Source organism: Trichoplusia ni, chromosome 8 (genome assembly GCF_003590095.1).
Source record: "Trichoplusia ni isolate ovarian cell line Hi5 chromosome 8, tn1, whole genome shotgun sequence".
Lineage (NCBI taxonomy): Eukaryota > Metazoa > Arthropoda > Insecta > Lepidoptera > Noctuidae > Trichoplusia > Trichoplusia ni.
Window position 1 is genome coordinate 6,807,968 of NC_039485.1, and position 17,223 is coordinate 6,825,190.

General features: G+C 37.6%; 2 protein-coding genes across 4 annotated transcripts in view; one reads left to right on the forward strand and one right to left on the reverse strand.

Annotated features, from left to right (window-relative positions):
* LOC113496719 (autophagy-related protein 16-1) overlaps positions 1–17,223 on the reverse strand; it is a 146,675-nt gene that overhangs the window by 91,588 nt on the left and 37,864 nt on the right. The gene's annotated exons all lie outside the window — the stretch shown is intronic.
* The window catches only part of LOC113496718, a 51,385-nt gene that overhangs the window by 13,254 nt on the left and 20,908 nt on the right, over positions 1–17,223 (forward strand). The window contains exons 2-3 of one of the 2 annotated variants that reach the window (XM_026876032.1): positions 692–736; positions 9,130–9,172. The gene's annotated coding sequence lies outside the window, so the exon portion shown is untranslated. The remainder of the gene's footprint in view (positions 1–691; positions 737–9,129; positions 9,173–17,223) is intronic. The other variant, XM_026876033.1, reaches the window with a different exon arrangement.

The window sequence follows — 17,223 nt, forward strand, 5'->3', positions numbered from 1 at the left end:
GGGTTAAATGCAACTACGAAGATTGTACCAAAGAATTCTAACTACTCACAATAATTGTATTGTTCTGGTAAAATATCATCGATTTAACATGCACCTGCCTGACCAAGTCATTATGTAAAACCTAAGACCGCACGCAAAAATACTTATTACAATCAGCGCAATAATACAAAGTACACAAATATGGCGAAGTGTATATTTCAGTTTAGCTGTTTATCATTATCGAGAATTGAGGACATATCTTACAAAATGGCATTCGATTGGGAAATACGATTCAATAATTTGAACCTTGTCAATGCTTAGTACTCAGTCCCGTACAGTTAGTGGCCGCCGCGCCGTCCCGATTCAAGCTTAGAAAGTTTTCCGGGACGAACAGTATTAAATTCTCTTATGCTGCAGTCTACACGGATAATAAAACGTAAATAAAATATACCTAGCGTGTTTTAATCTGTTTATCCGCTACGGTGATTGCGTTACAAACATCAGTATCCAATCAAGCAAATAAACATTAAAATTATTGCATTCATAATACTAGTCGGAAGACTTTAATTGCGTGTTACTGTTATTTGTATTTCATTCATTTTTCTAACTGTACTTTTAAAAATAATACTTATTTTGCAGTACATATTTATACAGATGTTTTGACATTGTTACGTTGATGCATTTCTAATAATTTTATGTTTGCTTGTTGCAGGTGCTTCAGACTGCCGAGATCGCCCATAGCTAAAGCGTTGACAAGGTAATTAAAAACAGAACATTAATTATTGAGCTTGCTCTATTGTGACGGCTCGAGGTAATGACCGATGCCTGTATCAATTAACTCAGAAGACGTTGTGGGAAATAAGAAACATGATACTAAAAATAAACCAGTTGTTCTTAATGCTACCTATTCAATAGTCATGTGGTGTTAAAATGTGATGAAAAAACGTGTAAAAAGTAACATAATGGGAATGTAGTCACATGACATCGCGTCCTACTGCATGATGTGTTCTAGTTGCGCGTGAGTTGCAGAAGGTGGCAACACATTTAGGGCCACGCATGCGGGATGTGTTCTCGTTAATACCGAAAGTATACCACATCCGCGAGTTTGCATCATGTGTGGGGCTGTTAAACCTGTCCTTACGCACTGCACTAGTTTTTAAACTGGTATAACTAGACATTTAATAGTCCTCGTCGCCTTGCTAATTGCATTTCTTCAATGCGTTTAAAGAATTTCGATGCGATAACCACAAACATATGCGACCGTAAACAGCTAAGAAGAAACATTTATAAAGTACGAGTAGTAAGCGCCTTATATTAACCCAATAATTGTACTAACATTGGCATAAAATGTTATCTAGCATTCTGGTTTTCATTGAAGAGTTCTCAAACAAGAATACTAAAAGCTGAGAGCTTTAATCTAGACAGCTCTACCCTGTCTAATGGTCCGCATTTAACATTTCATACTTTTATATTTATTTACGGAGTGCAATCAGGCACGCACCTCTAAGAATGAAAACAACGGCACTGCAGCGGCAGAATGTCAGTTAAGTAGTGGATTCAAATAGATTGACGTGTGTCACGAAACTAGGCGACAGAAAATGCGAAACTGCAAATAAGTTTTTCAGTGATTTGAATTTGAGCCGCGATAGGGTGGACTCGCGTGCCCGTCCAATACGAGCACCCGTCATGCCATCCGTACATTTTAACGAGAGCGCGATCGCCCGCGCCGATAGCGACAGTCTAATGAAAACCCCGCTGAATAATGCATTAATACCAGCGTTAAATCGTGAGCACACACTATCGAACTGGCGACGAGAAAATACTGCCTAGATGCAAATTTAAGTCAACACCGACGCCGATAAGCTCCTGTAGGCAATTCGAGAAATTCTACTGTAAACTTAAAATTAATACCGTTCTCTTTAGGCCCGTTTAGATGTCAAAGTAGAAAATGGTATTCATGTTTCACGACCTTATCGAAAAGATGAAACATTTGCGTAGCTCGTTCGATAGTGGTGATTGGTGGGACAATATTTACAAATAACGGAAATCATGCAAAATGGGTATGGTGTTGACAGGGGATCGGGTGTGTAGGTGGTGGTTGGCAATGCGGCTGGGCGTCGTGCTTCGGCTCACGCCGCGACCCGCGCTCACCTTCTCTATTGAAATGTCAGTGTGCGGACCGGTGACGAGACAATCGTAAAACACAATGTTAAGGTCACATCATGACTTCAATAAACTATTCCCAACATGGGAAACGTGACATCGTCGCTGTAACCGAGACCTCCTGAAAGTGTGCCAAACATGTACCCAACCGAAGAGACAACATGATCCCTTGTTTGATCCTAGTCTGTTAACTTGTACCTATTATTCTTTCTTTGCGGAACGTAAACAGAACTTAACATTAGAGCGTTTAAAGAAAGTTTTCACACAGGTGAATTTCTGCACATAACAAAAACTCAAGCTTAACTTCATTCAGGATAGGGCAAAGGTATAACTTTTTACAGCAGTGGGATAGCATTTTCTAAATGATAACAAAAAAATATTCGAAAACAAAAAACAAATACAAAATCTTACCAAACACAAAAGTCGATACGCAAACATAAATAAACTCAACATAACGTTCATCGGTACGGTAAATACGCTAACATTCCAAATGCAAATCCATAACTCCGTCTAAATAAGATAGATAGCGCGGCGAGATATAATATGAAGTGTATAGTTATCAGGGGCCAAGTGTCAGGGCAGGACGGGGCAAGATGCCATACCGTCCACAGTCGCACTACCGTTCCCGCGTTCCAGATATATGAGCATGCGAGAACATACTTGGGGTACAGGATCGAGGTCATTCGTGGTGTCACACCACTATATTACAAACATGTACAAATATGTACTTGGTATTAGAAGGATAGATTTAGCTATCAGCTTTAGAGATTATTTATCGCATTTAAATTGGAAGTTCAGTTTATTAGGTTTCCAATGCTGTATTCGTTTATGGCTATCCATTTTAATTTGATGCAGTTTATTTTTTAACAGTATTTACTCATAACTTTAGTTGATTGTACGACTTTTTGCAACAATATTTTTATAAAAACTGGGTAAGTATTAGTTAATGAACAACCTGTACATTACTTGTATAATTAAATCGCTTTAAGATTCAATGATCATTGTTTTACACTTAAATTGCCCAAAAATACAAATGAGTGCGATAAAAATTCAGTATTCCAGAATATCTTATCATATCAATTTGTGTGTCAACAGGACACGGGGCGAGCGCCAACATAGCGGGGTTTTACTTTCTTGTTGTGGCCTCAAGAAACTAGTTAAGAGAAAGTAGGATTAGAATCTTCAATGTATTTATCGTTATATAACCGTAACCGAACCGCTAAATAATTAATTTGTTGTGTCAATAGTAGGATAAATTAACAAGGTGGTTATAAATGCGGAGGTGTATCGGCAAGGAAGTCTCCGTTTGCTATTATAAATGGCTTTCAGACGCAAATAAGGAATTCCCTTTAGAGTGAAACAAATTCGCGCCTACAGACATCCAATTAGGCCGGCGGTATCGTGCGTATCCACCGACCCACGTGTGTAGAAAATAGGCACTTACTCATAAATATTTATGGCGGGCACAAAGCCGTCTTTGTGTACTTCCACATTCACTTGGAATTATAATGGCTGTCACAGTAGGATCCCGAACAAGAGCCGAAACGGCTCGCATTAAGAAGAATAAAAGATTCTCGCGACGGTTTCACTTGGCAACCGACACGGCGAATATCTCAAATAGAGATGACATAGAAAGAGTTTGCTGGTGGAATTCTTAATGGGAAAGCTATAACACTAAGGCGATTTTAACGCCGGTTGTTTCGAGTGCTCTTCAATGAGCTGAACACGACTGAGACCGAGATGGGCAGAGCCGAGTTCAGTTTTTATTAGTAGTGTTTTTGTTTGTTGTGGTTTATTAAGTGCGGTTCCTGGAGGAAATGAATGTGGCGACAAAGAGAAGTATGACGTGGTCGAGGACGGTGACGCCCGGCATTTCCCGTTGCGGTGGTGGGTACTGAGCGACCAAGCGGCAGGCGGTCCGTGTCGTACGGTAGTGGTACAGTTAGCCTGGATAAAGGCGGTTACGGTGTCCGCCGTCGTTGTGATCTGTCAATTAGAACCCCATAACCTTGTTCACATCACTGATCGCCGTCTAGCCCTAACGATTACAATTACCGTCTAACCCTAACAATGAGTAAAATACTATTTCCGTTATTAAGCCCGCAAAGTAACGACGTGAACGTTGTTAATGTTTAAATGCAAGGTCAACAACAATAATAAGTTTGTTTTCTTTTTGAAAAGAGTGATTCGATTCCTCCGTTCCGCTGTTAATTCAATAGATAGTAAAGTAGCGGATTTCAGGGATCGCATTCGAAATAGTTTTAGCTGTACTTGCAATTTTAATACCTTTTAGGTTCATATATTCGTTTTTGTTACGTCTATTCTTTTGACACTTTTCTAAAGTATAATTTATATATAGAAGATTTAGATCCAGGCCGTCTACATCATCGTAGCTCTATGAAAACACGCTAAACATTTCTATGCATAAATCTAGAGTAGTGAACACTAATGTGTTACCGTTATGGAAGCTATGTAGAACATTAATACTAGGCGACGGAACGTAAACATGTCTTATAGCTTGATAAAGAATTTAATAATTTTCAGTAATAGCCTCAGCCTACGTTGTATCGTGGGCAGCGATAAGCTGATACAATGATAACGAATACTGTGACATAAAACAATAGTTTTAACAATTATGTGATCTTCTGTTTTGATTTTTTTTAATTCACATTGTGATAGAAAAAATAGATAGTGGAAGCTACGTTTAAAATCAATCAACAAATAAAATTAGAACATTCATCTTCTGTTAATGGAAGGAAGAACATTAAAGACGCTACAAAGTTATTATCGTCATCGAGCCAAAACCGTTCCATGAAATTTGGAATCGGAGTGGCTCGAGACACAATCACGTTTTCCATCACTGTGAAATCTTCCAATAGTAATGCAGTCCACTGGAACGGTGGCTGTAAGAGATGCGTGGCATCACGTAGACATAGTTCCAAAATAACGTCGTGCTCGTTGTCCGCGCAGGTCGACGCCCGACTTACGAAATTTAATCGAATTATACAAAACTCATTGCCAAACAAATATTTCGATTCAACGGTCTCTTTTTACATTACGTTCGTTCACCTCAAAATATAATTCGAGTTGAAGTTTCAAAGATTTTATACTTCGTCCAATACACAGCTCACGAGATAGATAAGTAACCTGTCTCTGGGTGAAGTGAAGAATGTTTTGGGTCGAGTTTAGCGGAGGTGGAAAATGGAACATGGTTTATTTCTCTATTGTTTTGAACGTGCTTTGTATGAACAACACCATCTAATGTTTTGTGGACTGAGGACCGTTTAGTCGTTTTCAAGTTATCGAGTTTTCAGCGACAAGTCAGCGGGCAATATTTATGCTCAGGTACACGACACGGTTGCGTTGCGTGGGTGAAACCTTGATGCATTACCATCGAGAACGTGAATATCACAGTCATATTAATTCATAGATAAGAATTTTATTGAAACCTGTACCCATTTCCTTAAAGTTATTATCATATATATTTATCGATTCTAGTGCATCTAGCTTTTCAAAGTTAGCTTATTGCACCAAAAATTTACTGTATTAATAGGTAGTCGTATCCTTGAGTTCAACACGCAAAACTTATAGTGCGCAACGGAACGCGGGTTCGATCCCCGCGGAGGATAAGCGTTTGCGTAACGAGTTCTAAACTCTGGGTGAACTTGAATTTTTGCAAAACCCCCAGTGACATAAGGATTAAAATCCTTAGTGCAAGTCGTTAAAAAAAACAAGTTTAACCTCAATCACAAAATGTTACGGTAACAGTTCATTATCACTACACGTCTAAATACACATAAACTCAAAACTTTGCAAACGTATGCTATATTTACTTAACGTTCAGACAGCTGCAATGTTGTTTCAATTACATGTACATAGCATTTCCGCTTAAAAACTATTTGTAACACATTATTGATACAAGGAAAAATTACATAGAATTTCTAACTTCCTCTAAACGTCTTGTTCTATCAAGACACAAGATATGCTACGCTAAGGGCGCAAACGTTTGTCTGATTCTATAACTATTATCTACACGTGCATTATTTATCAGTAAATGCTGTCGCCGAATGTTAGAAATACATTTCTCTACAAGGAACACGTGACACATACGCGGTTTGTGTATTTAGGCGCGTGCCTTTCCGAGATGAGTCAATATTAACAGGTTGTTGACCTGACTTCCTTTCTTCCAATAGTTCCAAAGGATATTGGAGACAGTAATAAAATATGTATCTTTGTAATTTTGTTTGTTGTTCTTTACGATTAAAGGCTTTCAACATTTTAAGTGCACAGTCTGGTGTGAATATGTATTGTACAAGTAGGCAACGCGGAATTGAGCATCGAATGCATCTGATTAAATCCTGATATAAGAAGGGCACGAATCCATGAGCAACAATGCGTGTTCTATGTTCGGTTTCCGTTATCTAATGTGAATTTACTGCGTTAGATTACAATGCTAGGTCGGATGCATCTTCAGTAGTGATCTTTACGTAATGGAAGTAAAAATACTTCCTAGTTGTTCACGTGTGAACAATGTTCGGCGCGACATTGACAAATGGTGTGCAGCCGGCGTGCAGGGCGCGCTGGACGCAGGCGCTACAACCGTATCGCCGCCAACTCGACGCACACCGTAACTCCAATGTGCAAACACAATTTGTGCGTTAGACTAATCGAAACTAAACGGCAAATTATAGATTTGCGAACCTCGAACTTCCACTGAGCAAACATAACGGTGCTATATTCACAAAGCTGTTCATTTTAGACTACTCGGAAACAGTTAATTACTTTTTTTGCATTCGGTTTAGAACATCGGTAGTTTTAAAAGATAAATCATGACATATAACATTCCCTATAACACTATTATATTATTCAGCGTTTGATCTCGATAATAAGGCCAAATTAAAAATAACGCCTGTTAAGATGCTTTAACGCGATAAAAAGTGCCGCTGATACATATCAGTTTGACTGTCTAAACAAATAACCACAGCGGTCAACAAAAAATATATATTTAACTAGTGTCAGTATTAGCTACTGAAGTTAAGATACGATAAAAAACTGCCAGAAAAAGATACATAGAATTGTTATAAGAAACTGTTCAGTAAATATCATTGCGCTTTTCAATCAAATTGTATGATCGCTTAATTAAACCACTCATCACAATCTAACCGTTATAGTGCCTAACATTGACACACCAGCTTTATTTAGTTTTTCTCTAAGATACTAAGAACTACAATTCTCTTGAATCTCATTTTAAGCCTCTTTAAGGGGGAGTTAACAGAAAATTACGTTTTAATTCAGCAAGTTCGTTTTATCATGAATTTATGTATGCGATGAAACAAGAAATAATGTTAGTCATACAAATATAGAAGCTGTAATTGGCGGCAATTGTTTCTTTACCTAGAATTTAAAACCGTGATGTTCTACTATTACCGTAAAGTGTAAATACAATTTGTTCAGAGACAACTTGAAATGCTTTTTGATGAGTTTAAAAAAACGAATAAGAACTCTCGGTTTCTTCATGTAGGTTTTGTTTAATGCCTGTTTCTGTTATTTGACTGTGAAATTGCGATTGTAAGCCAGTCGAGCGTGTTTACTTAACTATAAAACAATCTATGGGAGACCGAGTGCCGTTTAAGGTTCAATGATCACTAGGATCAGTCAAGACTACTTCTGACGGATCGGTAACTTTTTCTAGAGATACGATTCGTCCGGCTTGCTCAAGCGTGGGACCGCGATGAGTGCCTGCTTAGTGACGTAACGAATACATACGTTTAGGTGCTGTGATTTGATTAATGGAACAGATTGAGAAAATTGAGTTGGCATAAGATAAGTGGCATGTGTTTTTTTTAAATGACGTGCGGTCGATGCAGAGTGACGCGTATAAATCAGCATTTTTTATTAGCGTACTGTACCCATTTTAATTAGAGTTGAAGCGGAAACAGCGCCGCTGTTTATTCTATCCTTGTCATAACTATATTCAAATAAACTTTTTGTAATATGAAACGGAGCAACACATACCTACTTTATACGGCCGACATGCGTATATTATTAAGCAATAAATCAAGATTAAATATGCCAGAACTCGATCTTTATTTGGTTAATACCGTATCGGTATGGATTGGGAAAAATCACATTTGAGAATTATGTTAATGAGTTACATACCAAAGTCATGACAAACGAGATGATCAATATATGATGTAGGTACTGTGAAATATTTACCTGAAACAAAATAAAAACTGTTATAAGACAACTGAGAGAAGTATCAAATTAATTCTAGCATCGTACATGTGCAGGTCAGGTAAGATACAGTTAATAGTTAAATCGGGTGATTCTCTTATATCGCTTTGGAATACAAAAGTGAAGAGTTCCGACAAACAAGCAGAATCGTTTCTCAGGCGAAACCTTGTTGAATTTAAATAATTTCCCGCAACTTTGAAATCAGTAAGCGCCATTTTAAATAATTCATTGGATTTAGACATACTAACGACGTATGCCGCTGGTATACTTAATTTTGTGTTGTTTTAATTTAAAACTGAATAATAAGAGACGTTCGTGACTTAAGTTATTTTAACTGCTTTCGAATCAATTATATTATCCGATATCGAATATATGTTGCACAACGTGATACTCGATACTCAACAGTCAACGGTACCGGGATCTCTGACATGTATTAAACAGCTGCATCCGTAGTAAAGGGTCTAAATCAAAACTAATGGCTTAACTTATGTAAACAGACATCAGAATTATGGGTAGCACAAGCCTTTCTGGAAATTCTTAAGCGCAAAATATTCGTAATTACAAGTCGATGCGGGGAAATGCCCTCAGTGTGTTCCCGCAGAATGAGGATATCACGAGCGCGCGCCCGAGTCAGGCAGCACTCCGAGCGCGGGTGTGTCATTACAGTCACCTGTCTATAATCCAACATGTCATAATTGAGATACACTCGTGTAAACTGCGTAATTAACAATTGCGTATATCTTTTGATCACAGAACGGCGGTGGCGACCAGCGGCTAGCGGTTGCGAAGCAATAAGGTTAGTAACCCCGCGTACTATACTCTCCTGCGATCGGAATTCGTGAATCCTCAGAAATAACACGTCATTATGTCTTATTAGCCGTAGAGGAAGCACTTAGAGCAAATGTAAGGAAAATAACACCTTTCGGTTCAAAAGATTATTCTACTATCCATTATTGCACCTATTATAAAAATACTATAGATTTATATTTAACAAATAACGTGAATGTCCAATTTAGAATTATTAACACTAATTAGGATAGCTTGTCCGTAACGGTATACGTTCGAGATATTATTACATGGTAACGAGTAATGATACTGTCAAACTACCTAGAACAAATCAAAAAGAAATAACAAAATCAACGAAGTGCAAACAGAAGTACAGTTACGATTTCTGGTGTTACTTTAGTAAATGACTCGCCGATATAGTCCGGTAGGTACGCGTGTGTCGTTATTAATGCAGCGCCCATTACCTGAATTGATGTACGGATGTTACGAAACGAATCACCGCGATGAGTAGTCAGTGTACCGTTGTTTAAACATAAAAAACTGCCCTAGTGATTGATTACCTCAAATTAATACGCCTTTGAGAAATAAAAATCCCATGAATCATTCGTTAGCTACACGTTTATTGGAACTTTAACTAACATTTATATTATGTTTGTTTCTAAAGAAATGAAGACATGTCACTCGGGGATTATGACGAAAACGTTTAAACTTAATGAACCTTAATGATACAATTTCGCTGGAGATAAATAAATAAACGGTCAATAAAAAGGAAAACGGCATTCTTCGAATACGCAGGTGAGCACAAAATTCCAAGGGAACAGGCATAGCTGGTGTATTGTAAAAACACTCAAAACAGTTTGGCCGGTATCTCGATTTCCGAATTTTTTGAACCGGTTTACATATAACATTATCCTGTTACTTTTTACCGTTTTACAGCAGTGAAAATAACACGTACTTGCCAACGAAACTTGCGTCCCAAATAGCGTGCACATGCATGCATATAATATGTCTCACAATTTAGTTTTTTTTAGTTGAACGTAATTATTCCTCATTTAAAGATCTCCACGTTTAAAATACAATCATTAAAGTTTCCGAGAAATTCTTCTTAAGATCATTTCGGTAGCGAATAAAATTGAATGTTTGTTTTTAAAGCTCGTAAAGCGCAAGTGATAAAATAAGTAAGCAGGTGAACTGTTTAATACAACTATTATTCATAGACAGCTATTTGTTTTATTAACTGGCAGTAAATATAATAATTAATTAACATTTTTTTTCTATTTCAAGGTTGGATAAGATTCTATGTTTATTAACATTAGTTGAGTTATCGATAAGTGTTTTTTAAACGATACGAAGGAATTAAATTATAATATTTCCTTTTTTTTTACTAACAAGATCGTGTTAACACATAAATTGATAATTTATTAATGTGCTTCTGCTAATTTCATTATCTCCGTAGCTTGTCAGTTATCTGATTTATTATCACGATCACTTTCGCAATGGCGCCTCTCGATGGCGCGGGCCTACGCGTCAATCTCTACACTTTATTCAGTCACAATAATCTTCTTACTAAAATTTTAAATCAAACTTATGAAAGCATCGAATGTGACATAACATTATAAGGAACAATCTTTATTTGACATTTAACGTTCAGAAATTGCTTGTTGTAAATTTTATGATCGATAAAGATCTGTATACAGTAACGTTTATTTATTTTATTGATAATACTAATGAAGTCTTGAATCTTTTTATTGACCTATATTATTTTATTGTGTTATATAAATTTAAGTAAAGACATGGTTCGAATTGAATAACAGTTAAGCTTGGTATGTTATTATGTTTTACAAGATATTTTCTGAATTAATTTTCAAAATTTTCAGTGAGCCTATCGCGACATCGTAAACTTATGTTACCTGTAGCAGAGTATAGTAGAGTAAGAGAGAGGTCATTATAAGCGGTTCAGGCGCTATCTCGTTTCTAAAACTGCGATATTACTTAGGAACAGCCAATAAGCCTTCTGCATGTATCTGGCAAAACTCGTTAGTTATTCTTGTGCCTCAGAATAAACAACCTTATTTCAATATTTAAGCACTAAGGTTCCATCAAATACTATTTTAAATTAGTAAGAAAAACCATTTTAAATTAAGAGATCTTTATCTTTATTGTTTCCTGATTGAACAACAATCAAAAGATGATTCATATCTAAACTAAAATAGATTTAATGTTAATTTATAGAACAATCAGAATAGAGATTAGTTCAATGCGAGCACACAAGCAGTAATACAGGAAATGTCCGAGCAATATCCACCCTGAGGCGTAGGGTATGCATCGGGAAGCAATCGTGTACATCCTATAGAACAAGCAAAAGGCGGTCGAGATCTCCGCCAGAGGCTTTTAATTGACAATAGATAGCGAGCGACCTGTATAGATATGCAATGGGATAGCATTCTACCTTTAAATCTCTTACGGTATGTGACCGTTCCACAATCGGTTATGGCTGCCGCGCAGATCAATCAACATACACCACGCTAATGCTTTATTAGTAGTATCGTGTAATATCTGCAATTCGTGCAATACCTTCTAAGTTATATGCTTCTCTAATGCAAACATACCTCTATAAGGCAAGGGGCAGTTATTGTAAAGTCATTACACATACGGAAGACTAACTGACAGAAGAGTTACAGCGCTTGTAATCGTTATGCTGATTGGCAATCTCTAAGAAACATAATACTGGGAGAAAAGCTGGAGTGACATTAGCGAAGGCGCACTCAAGACGTAGGTACATTAATTTATATGGAGTGCGCGGACCACCCACTGTCAAGTAGATACTTGAGTCATTAGGTAAACAATTAGCTTTACAGCTGGTCATTTTAGAGATTATTTGAGAACTAATTAGCAGCCTTATTTCTATATACATATGAAAATGGAAATCATTAATTGAATCACTTGCTTTGCAAGCCCTATAAACTTCAAATACAATTTGTTGATAGTGCATAAAGTTAAATTACCTATATTTAAAATTATACATGTTTTTTTACAAAAAAATCCTATCCTTAGAATATAATCGTTAGCTGGGATATAAAACAGTCTTAATAAAAACACATGCATGAATAGATTACAACATGAAAGGTGGATGTGGAGATAATTTTATGGTGTCCACCGGACCGGGATTTACATCATGATTATGCATTCAGATATTATCAAAATGGTCCTAACGTACTAGTTAACGGTTGTTATAATGTCGCATTAAAATGTACATAACGTATTTTTTGTGGTTTGTAAAAGTAGCCGCCTTACAGCTTTTCACGTTCTCGTTTGTTTTACGACCGCTGCCGCGCTGTTTAGAAACTGAGGACAGCCTCGCGTCGCAGCGTTAGGTCGCTTGCATGCAAAGATGTCGGGTATGGTGCACAATAAATATGATCGCATGGCGGGATCTGTGTGAACATAATTGGATATTCGCGGTAAGGCTGCGATTCCAAAGATAAACATGTCGAGGTCGGCGAGGAGGCGGCGTTGTCAAGTGTCCATCCAATGTTATCTGCGCGCGACATCTTTATACCGAGGTCGGTTTTTCTACGCGTGCGCGGTGCGGTGGGCGGTAATGGCGTCCGCCCCAACGGGATTCGCGCGCCGACATCGTTTCGCGTCTCATCGTGCGGCCGCAATACATCGCTCCACTTAAATTACGTGCGAGCTTGTTCCGGTAAACTATCGCGATACTACACTATAAAAACGTTCTTACTTTTGCACCTGACCAGCTTCTCGCGCGGAATGTTCCGAGTAAAGTGCTTGTAGAACAGTATTACACTTGTATGGACATTCGACTGGGCTGTTAGACTTCAACCTAGACACGTAAACATTTAAAGATGAGTGTCAAGTACATCGGCCACAACAGGTTAATTTAATATAGTCGGCTAAAATCAAGATCCCATTTACTGTGTGATAAAACCGATCACGATGAATAGTACAATGATTTGCTTAAACGAGGCTAGTAAACGTTCGATCAATTGCTGCTGATAACGGTAGCCAAGATGACGTGACGATTGTAGATACAGGTGTATTGACCCTTTACGAACCTATCAAAATGTGCCATTACGACGCTAGTGATTTATGAGAAATCAAAATGTACAAATAATCCAGTCATCTAATGGCCTCTACATTAGGGAGCTGTTCTTATTATTTAAGTAGCAGAAACTCTTAAGTAGTTAAATATAATTTACCCAAAATTTGTAGCAGAGGCCCAAAAGATAGCTTCATACGATAAAGTTTTGTGAAACAATAGTAATTTTCAATGAGAGCCTCCCACGTGCAACGGAACCTCTTCCGCTGTTTAAATTGTGGAGCATCCAAAATAATGGGCGCAAACAAACCCAAGCAAAAGACCATTATAACACAATGTATACCGTTACACCTAATCAGATGAATGATGTGTTTAGCTATACACGCCGTCGTTGATTGCCATGTATTAGTAACATTAATCACGCAGCTTAAAAAAAAGTATTCCCAAATTTAGGTGGCCAGTTAATTGTTTTGGGCGGCACAAATTTGCTTTTGCCTTAAAGGCGTGACCGCTATTAGTAGGTGGGCATTATAATTAAACACTCAAGCATAATGATTGACAGTTCATAGTATAAATAGATATAAACATAATTGATAGGCTTTTAATTTAAATGGTACGTTTTCACTTGAGCGATCAGCGACGATGTAACGGTTTGTTTTAATCTACAAGCATGTGCATACAATAATTATCTCTTGATCTTGCTCCACTTCAAATATTATCTTTTAACACTTTTTAACTTGTCTGAGTGGTCTCATTTGTGAGGTTTTATCTTTAATGTAGGTCACAAGATGTTAAATTGATTAACACCGAGCATGCATGTAGCTGTTAGTACATATATTCGGCATTGCAGTCAATGAATTTAGGCCACATGACCGCTGTCATTTGGAATGAGAGCGGCCGCGTTCAATTTATGAACACTCGAAAGAATAGGTAAGCACCTAGGGGCATATTGCTTGCCGGAAGAGCCGGTGCACCGTTATAACATTAGTGTTTTTGCATCCGCCATCAGTGGGACAGGAGTGTGTCGCCTCTCCCGTGCACCGGGAACCAATCAATTACATATTAGCTTAATGTGACGTAGATAACCCGCAGTTCGCGCGTCAAGATTTGCATGGTGCGTGCAAAACGTATGACCGTTGACGGCGCCCAACTATAACGGGCATTCGTCAGAGACAATCTCGACATGATGCTACTTACAAGGGAAAACTTTTTATACATAGGTATATAGTACGCATAGAAAGCTCATGACGATGGCAAATATAAATACAACTTAACCACAAAGATATTGCTAAGCAAATCAATTTGAATAGCTGAAAATAACGTGCAGCTAATATCGTGATTTCCTGGATGTAATTGTATTACGAATGCAAGTCGGAACAATGATCTTACCGTCATAAAGCACGGTCGTGTACTGTATTGCGATGGGATTTATGTAGTATAAAATATTTTCATTAGAACAGAGTTAGAGTAGGATCGTAAAGTAAGTTTTAATTGGTGGTGCATGGTGTATCGTGTGCGGGTGCGATGGAGCCGCGAGGAGTAACAATGGCAACGTGCGCGGTAGGCGGAGGCAGCGTCGTGGTCGCCGCCGGCGCAGGCACACCCGCCCGGCTCAGAATAGCGCCTCATAACAAATGCCGACCCGCCTGCTCAACGTGCCCAAACTTCAATTGAACGTAGTTTTCATTACCTATTTTACCCAGACTTAAATTATCTCGTTCCAAATACAAATAAAGAAAAAGAAAATTTACAATTGAGGAAACAATAAAACCGACAGATCGTATCCATGTTTTACGCGTACCCCGAGGTTCTTAACATGGGTAAAACGTAAATAAGTCAAGCGGAATAGGTTCAGCAGGAAAATTTAATAAAAGGAAAGAATAGAGAAGACGGTTGGAGCTATGAAGGCATAAAACGCGCAAGGCTGGCAATAAATATGCCACTGCAGACACGAACTCAATACCGTGCCTCCTTACGTGTGCAAAAAGTCTGCATTCATTACCTGAGTACACGTAAACAGAAAATATTATGACTTTGGTATATTACATATCTATTACTAAACCCATAACTCTACACACTCATAATTCCCTTTACCTATGTTTCAAAACTTTTTTGAGGAGTTGAAACAGTTGAATTGAAAAATATGTTTTTAATTTATTTCCGGCTTAAATGTTGATCATGTCAAAAAACAAAATACTACGACAAGAAAAGTAAAAAAGCATACATTAAGTATGTAGAGCTAAATGTAGGAGAACTTTTATTGTAAAAACGGATTCTTTCTTTAGAATCAATTTAATTCTAAAATTTTGGAATGCACGAGTGTAGTATTTTTAATCGATATTGTAAATACGTGCATGGCGTGTGCCTACTGAACTTGTTGAAACCCGATCTTGCCTCTTAATAAGGGTATCTAATAGGTATGGGAACCTAAATCCGGTTAAACGAGACCGCAATACTTTTTAGGAATGGCATGTAGACGCCTCCGTCGTATTTTCGAAGCAAACAGAACTAAATTATTTTTAAATCCCCTTTTTTGGAACGAGAAACTAGTGTATGGCGTGTCTTCCTTAATGGAGTTATCATAATCTTCATTTAAATCACTTTACATTGAGTACAGTCATTTATTTACGACATGCTACTGATTTATGATGCTCATTCGATAATTACATGTTTTTAAAACGTTATTGCCGAGTCTATGAATATGTTCGGTAACGAGTTTAAGGCCCGTTACTCTTGGACCGGTCGTGTGCGTAGAGTACGTACCTACAGGTGCATGCACTTACCAATTAGTAACTACGGGCATGTCTTACGTAATTTCGTCATTGCGTTCCTCATGAGCGCAGGCCGGGAATGTAGAGATTTCATCAACATACATTATGTATTCTACTTCCTAATTCCAGTTGCAATACTTACGGTCGTCTGAACATCGATAAAATTGAATACGACAGCAAAATATACGTGATTAATGCATTATAATCGAACTGATATATTATTGTGTAATGATCGGCGCGACTTGAAAACATCCGAAACAGAATTCAATGCATAATTTTATAGACCCCATCATCAATCATGTCCCTTGTTTATTTATTAACTGTGGTTACTTAACTTCTTAGTGTGAAGAGTTGTTCATTGTATTGAAGACGAAAGATTGTGTGATTAATGTTATATATAAGGTTTTCAGTTATTTTAACCTGTACTAAATTGAAATACTTTGTCAGAAACAAAATTATAAGCTAAACTTCAATGAAAATTACTTGCTCGCTGGTACACTGACGTTTCGATTGAAGGAATTGCAGAGCACGCGCCTAATATGATTCAATCTCGGTATAGAGGTGTTAACTATCTTAATATATAAACTATTCGAATAAGTGAAAATAAGATTTGTTATGATTTGATATTATTATATGTACGTAATGGATATCGCGAATTCGATCCTGCGGACACCCGTAAAGCCGCAACGCAATTTTCTGCCGTACCTACTGCTGTGAAGATTGAAGTGAACCTGTAAATCGAATCTATCACGTACGTGTTGCTGTCATTACTGTGCGCTGTGATTTCCTTGTGGTCGACAGTTTTGTGTGATAGGACAAAGACAACATTGAATAGCTCTCGAGTGTATTAAGATCATTTACGACGGTAAAGCCCCAGTCAAAGTTCCGCAAAACAAGACTGATAGGGTGGATTCATAAATATTCAAAGCGTACAAGTAGGTGCTTACCATACAAAGATTAACTGCACATTGGCTATTACCGGGATAGCAATTTGCATCCAATTCGTTTCTATACCTCATTATCATAGATCATAAGTCTTCAGAGTTTACAGATTCATATTTCATCCCATATCGAAGGATGTATCACTGACGCGATACGAGATTGTATTTACGAGACCGGGTCGCGAGCTGCCGTATGCGGATAATATGAAATCGATCTTTCCATCATTATTGCAATCCTAATATGCACACAATATGGTACCGTCTCGCTCGGACTTACGCATACTCTATG